The 6,808-nt window shown below is 44.1% G+C and overlaps 1 pseudogene; it reads left to right on the forward strand.

Moving 5' to 3' along the window:
* LOC114637847 overlaps window positions 1-6,808 on the forward strand; it is a 16,586-nt pseudogene extending 9,778 nt beyond the window's left edge.

Raw genomic sequence — 6,808 nt, forward strand, 5'->3', positions numbered from 1 at the left:
CAAAAAAAAAAAAAAGAAACCCTGTCTCGAAAAACAAAAAAAATCTTCACAGTCTTATTTTAATAGGCAGTCAACCTCTCCTCTAGTCCACCACTCAGCAGAAGTGAAAGAGAAAAGTTATTAGGACATGAGGGAAGTGGGCCTGTTTAGAAATATTTCTTGGGAGGAAGCTGAATCTTTGTTGTCAGGGTATCAGCAGTTCAGTCCCTTAGCAAACACCAAACATCAGCCAGCAGCTGAGGTTCAATCCTGAAGAAACTGCAAGGCTAGCCAACCAGCCAGAGGCCTTGGAAGTGTCAAGAAGCTGCAGGAACGCCAGGAGAAGTTCTTTGGTGAGTTTCCCTCTGGCATCACCACGAGTGGGGCTCAGCAATGCAATGTAAGGCGGAATGTGTGTTTTTAGTGAAGAGTCAGGCAAAGCAAATGAATACTCGAGCTCCCACTGTCTGTGGGGTCATATTTATATTCCTTCATCACATGTCTTTTCATGTGTCTGCTACAGCAAAACATCCTTTCACCTGTGTGCCCCAGCAAAACATCATTTGACATAACTGACTTCCCACTTCCAGAGGCCTGGAGAGATGTACTCTTTTGAGGAGTGACAACCTGATACCCTGCCCCACACATCCAACTAAAAAGTATTAAGATAAATAAATTATAAAGAAAAAAGGAGAGATGGCTCAATGGTTAAGAGCACTGACTGCTCTTCCCGAGGTCCTGAGTTCAAATCCCAGCAACCACATGGTGGCCCAAACCATCTGTAATGGAATCTGATGCCCTCTTCTGGTGTCTGAAGATAGTGACAGTGTACTCATATGAAATAAATAAATAAATAAATAAATAAAATAAAGAAGAAAGGTGGGAAACTGAAACTGTGGCTGCGGTGATTGGTAGATTCTCACCCACCATGCCTGAAGCCCAGGGTTCCATACACAGGGCATCCCAGCACTTTGGAGCCAGAGGTAGGAGGATTGGGTGTTCAAGATCATTCATAACCCATAGCAAGTTTGAGGCCAGCCTGGGCTACCAGAAGCTGTAAGAAGGAAAAAAGAAAGGTGTGGGAGTTCCTGGCCTCTGCTTCTAGGCCTGTGGGAGTGATAAGGGGCCAAAGAGACCCCACTACAGTGAGGCGGTGTCCCTAGGCTCAGTGTGTACTTGGGCAGGGGAAGATGTCTCCAGCTATGGCTCTGTCCCTAGGGACAGGCACAGTCACCCAGGAGATGGGGCAGCCTTGGATGGGTCTGGGAAGACCCTCCCAGAGTTGAAGTGTAGCCTAGGGGACCTAGACTAAATCACTTCCCTCTCTTGGCTTGGTGATACCCTTGGGGCACCCATCACCACAATTTTCCTCTAGCACTGGGAAAACTTCTGACACAGATGAGTCCCTCAGCCCAGGTGACCCTCTCTACCCTTTCTAGTGACTCACGATTTTCCATTTTCAAGAAAGAACAAACATATTTCCTTTGGGCCTCTCTGGTGAGGGGAGAGGAGACCCCCCCACATGGTTCAGGCGTGGAGTATGCTTCACTCTGCATGTGGGGGGAGGGGCTGAGCCCAGGGAGTCGAGTTCACAGGAGGAGTGGGTGGGGGTGGGGGTGGGGGATGTTCTGGCCCCTAGCTTTCGTCTCCTCTCACCTGGCTGTGGATGGCTTGGGTGTAGGAAGGTCAAAATACCTTGTTCAGAAAGTCCAAAGCATCTACTGTGTGCTAGATGTGGATTAAGAACCTACAGAGAGGGGCTCGCAGATCGGCTGGTGGGCAGGCTCCAGGAGGGTCAAGGTTCAGTCAGGCAGGTACAGCTGGATGCTGGAAGCTTGGTCTGGAGCAGCAGGAGAGAGCCAGGCTGAGTGGACAATGTGGTCAGCAGGAGAACAGAGGCTATAAAGTCTCAGACTGAAAGGTGCAGCTGGAAAGGAGGAGGAGAGGCTCAGTGCTTCACAAGCGTCCATCAAGCACCTACTGGGTGCTCAGTGCTTCACAGGCATCCATCAAGCACCTATTGGGTGCTTGAAACAAGGCGGACCTGGCCCTGCCCTTGACTAACTTGTGGGCCAGTTGCAGCCCAGTGGGCTGAGAACACCAGCAAAGGCAGGCTGCATAGGTGTGAATTCTGAGGGTGAGCTCTGCTCTGGCTCTTGGGAACATCTGGGAGCATCCATAGTCACCACTCACCTCCTCCCCCTGACCTTCCCAGGGGACTTGGGCAATCATTTCTCTTTCCAGGAGCTTAGCAAAATAGATAGAACAGTGTTCAGTTTCCCTGTCTCCAGCCTGACCAAGTCAGCTCAGTCAGTCAACAGGGGCTCAAGCGACGGAGTGAGGATTGAAAAAGAAAAAGTTACACAAAATTATAACATGACTCCAGGCCATCCTGAGGCTGAAGCAGCTTTATTCTGCCCAGCCTGCTTTTATGTCATTCTAGGTACATCCAAAAACCATGGTCAGTTCTTAGATCAAAGACAAAGTAATGAAGCGAAGCCGTAATCAAGGAGATCACACAAGATAGTAATCAAGCAGAGTAGTGAGCAAAAGGACCACACAAGGTTGTAGTTAAGTAAAGTGGTAAGCAAGAGATCACATAAGGTAGTAACTCAGCAAAGCCCCATGGTCACTGTTTCTAATACTCTTATCTGAGCCCACTTCCTTGTCTGAGCCCAGAGACAAATGCCAAATTTCTAGAAGTGGCACCAAAAGCTCAACATATCCCCCTTTTTTTATTTCATAAACAAGACTGCACCTATCTTAGGTGATTCTGACAAGAATGCCTTCCTTACCTGTCTTGGAATTCACATTTTCAAAAACAATCTAATTATCTCTTAGGCTGGTAAGGCATTGTACAGAAAATTACCGGTCTTTGGCTGCTAGCTTGTTAGATTAATAACTCTGTCTGGGGATCCATTTTTAGATTTGAGCCATGTATTTTGGCTGCCAACATGTTGATGTTGTTAAAGGCAAATTTTATCACAATGGGCAGGAATAAAATTATTCCCAGGACAAGGAGCGCCAACATGATCAAGCTGTCTGTGCCATCTCGAAGCTTGATCATGAAGGAAACAGTGCTCTTAAGCCATGAATCAGGATTCCAATATTAAAGCAATGCCATTCATTCCAGGGCTGAGTTTACTTTAAGCTTTGTATTTCTTAAATTCATGATCTTCTTATGCAGAATTAAACTATCCAGAGAGGTGTTAGAATTATGTCAAATACCCTGCAAGTCTTTGAATTTTCCATTGATATTTAGTATGACACTCAGGATGACTTATTCTTCAACTCTGAACCTCCTCTCCAATGGTTGGAATAGTATCAGTAAGAGCTTCAATTTGTTGTTCTAGATGTCTGTCTGAATCTTCTTGAATACTCAGAGAATTAGTAACTTTTTTTTTTTTTTTTTTGCTAAATGATTAACAAAAGTAGCCATCTTAACTTCTTGTGACAAAGCAATTGCAGAAGCATGGTGCTAGCAATTAATATCATGAAAGCTATTATGCCATCAATTATCAAGCCCATTACCCTCTTGATTAAGCTTAAAGTCTGACTCACTTCTTCCAGTATTTTGCAAGTCTTTTTCAGAATACCAAGGTCCTGTAATACTCACAGTCAATAATACAAAAGCTGGTTGATAGACCACCCTAACAGACATGTCAGATTTCAATACATTAACACAATTAGAAAGTGGTAAATACTGTAGAAGAAACAAATTTTTAACATGAACAATTAATAAAAGATTCCAATTTTAAGGAAGTACAGAAATATACCCATACTATATTCTTTACAAAGTAAACAGGAATCCCATCATTAAATGCACTGAAGGTCATGGTCTTATTGTAAGTTGGCTCCTCTGTCCAGGGAGATCCAAGCATGAGAATCTCCAGTCTGGACCACACTGCTGCATGTATCAGTGGTAGGTAAGGAACATATGTCCAATACAGCTTCCTAGTCACTATTGTCAGGGCACTCAGCAAGCTCACAGGTTGGCATCATTCTTTGTCCTGGCATCAGCATGTCTCACCAATCACTCTGGCAGCCACCATGCTCCTTCAGCATCCTGCAGAAAAAAAAAAAAAAACACAAACATGCCCTCTTCCCCATATTAATACCTGATTGGGATCATGCCATATGCCAGTAAGTGGATCCTTCCTTTTCACCTATGCATAAGTATGCCTAGTTATAGAGTGCCATAGACACTATACTACTCAGCAGGAAGTTCCTTGGCTTCCAAATTTTTAAAAATTTAAATAAATTTGTGGTGTATAGGGACATAATTCCTCCTTTCTTATTTTATAAAAATATTGTTTTAAAGTTCCATGAATCCATTCCACAATACCTTGTAATTTTTAAGTTTCTTTTTTTCTTTTCTTTTTTTTTTCTTTTGGTTTTTCGAGACAGGGTTTTTCTGTGTAGCCCTGGCTGTCCTGGATCTCACTCTGTAGACCAGGCTAGCCTTGAACTCAGAAATCTGCCTGTCTCTGCTTCCCAAGTGCTGGGATTAAAAGCGTGCGTCACCACCGCCCGGCTTTAAGTTTCTTTTGTAATATAAGGACATAGTCATAATTTTGGAAAGCAAAACCAATTTTTAACAATATAAACAAGCCATTTTCTCTAAAATTAATACCAAGTTCCTTACTTTCAATGAAGAAAGTTTGGCTGCCAGTTCTTATATATGAATGCATGATGGTGCAGCTTTTAATACCTCATTATAGAGACATTGTTTTAATAGTGATTAAAAACTGCATGGTATTGGTACAGAGACAGGCAGGTAAATCAATGGAATAGAATTGAAGGCCCAGAAATGAATCCACACACCTATGGTCACTTGATCTTTGACAAAGGAGCTAAAACCATCCATCGGAAAAAAAAAGACAGAATTTTCAACAAATGGTGCTGGTTCAACTGGCAGTCAACATGTTGAAGAATGCAAATTGACCCATTCTTATCTCCTTGTACAAAGCTCAAGTCCAAGTAGATCAAGGACCTCCACATAAAACGAGATACACTGAAACTAATAAAAGAGAAAGTGGGGAAAAGCCTCAAACACATGGGCACAGGGGAAAATTTCCTGAATGGAACGCCAATGGCTAAGATCAACAATTGACAATTAGGACCTCATAAAATTGCAAAGCTTCTGTAAGGCAAAGGACACTGTTAATAGGACAAAACAGCAACCAACAGACTGCAAAAAGATTGTTACCAATCCTACATCTGATAGAGGGCTAATATCCAATATATACAAAGAACTCTAGAAGTTAGACTCCAAAGGACCAAATAGCCCTATTAAAAATGGGGTACCAAGTTTCAAACTTTTCCTGTCAAGTAGGACAAAGACTAACCTCACCAGCCAGTCATCTGCAACAAGCCTGCCTGTTTTCTCCAGGATCACCAGGGTCCCCAGGCTCTCCTGGATCTATCCCTAAGGGTACATCTCAGATGGCAGCTATTACCACAAAGGAAGGACTCATGGGTCTGGTAGATTATCCTGATGATGATGAAGCTGATGATGTGGGTTATGGTAGTTATCCCTGGTTGTCAACTTGACTGTATCTGGAATGAACTACAATCCAGAATTGGAAGGCTCACCTGGGATCCTGATCTTGAGGCTGGGAGATACAAGTTTCTGACCTGGATCTTGGCTTGCAGATCTTGAGGCATAGTCGCTATGAATCCCAGGAGACTAAGGCAAGAAGATCTCGGAGTTCAAGGTCATCTGGGACAAAGAAAGTCCCAGATCCAGGCGTGTTGATACACACCTTTAATCCGGGCCACACCTTCTGCTGGAGACCTACATAAGGACATTGGAAGAAGCAAGATTCTCAGCCTGCTTGCCTTGTGGGCCTGAGCAACTACTTGATCCTTGGACTTCCATTCACAGCTGACCATTGTTGGGGAGTTGGACTACAGACTGTAAGTCATTAACAAATTCTCTTACGATATAGAGACTACCCATAAGTTCTGTGACTCTAGAGAACCCTAAGACAAGGATGAAGACAAGGAAGACACACTACTAGTGTCAAAGAAAGCAAAATCTGAGTTCTAATAATAACTACGGCCTATTGATAAACTGAATCTTTACCTCACCCCCCCAAAATCCACATCAAAGTGCGATGCTTTCTTGTGAATGACTGACACAGATTAGCACCACACTGGACTCATTAAATGCCAACTCAGTGGAGCAGGAGGAGGGGGTGCCGTGCAGTTAGGGGGAAGACATAAGCCTGTGAGCCCACACATTGCCCTTTTCTCAGGGAAGGAAATGGAAACAAAAAGCCAACAAGGTCCAGGGTGTGGTCGGCCAAGCTGGCAAGTTGGGGTACAGATCCATGAAGCTCCCCACCCCCCAGAGGAGAATCAAGCGATCTTTTTGGAAGTCCAGAAGAAGGTATTCCTTCAAGCAAGCCTAATAGGATGGCATCTAATGTTTTGGACCATCTGAAGAACCTAAAAACATATTCAAGAGAGAAATCCTCCAGGAGGCAAAGGAAGTTGGAGCTTCAATGAATCAACTCCTGTGCAAACTTGACGTCTGAATCCACCCAGTGGGAAGACCAGTGACATATTTGGGACCCCAGTTACTGCCACTGCACCTCTGGCTCACCCAAACAACCCTAAGGATCATGTTTTGCTGTGTGAAGGTGAAGACTCTAAGTCTGACCTGAAAGCTGCAACCAGCTCCACACCCAGAGGAGAGCATACAAAGAAACTGGAGCCAACACCTACAGTTGACAGTCATGAGCCCATACTGGGGCTGCGACCTAGCTCACACAACAAAGTCCTGAACCCACCAGGAGGCAAATCTGGCATCTCCTTCTATTGA

Source organism: Grammomys surdaster, unplaced genomic scaffold, assembly GCF_004785775.1.
Source record: "Grammomys surdaster isolate TR1022 unplaced genomic scaffold, NIH_TR_1.0 125429, whole genome shotgun sequence".
NCBI lineage: Eukaryota > Metazoa > Chordata > Mammalia > Rodentia > Muridae > Grammomys > Grammomys surdaster.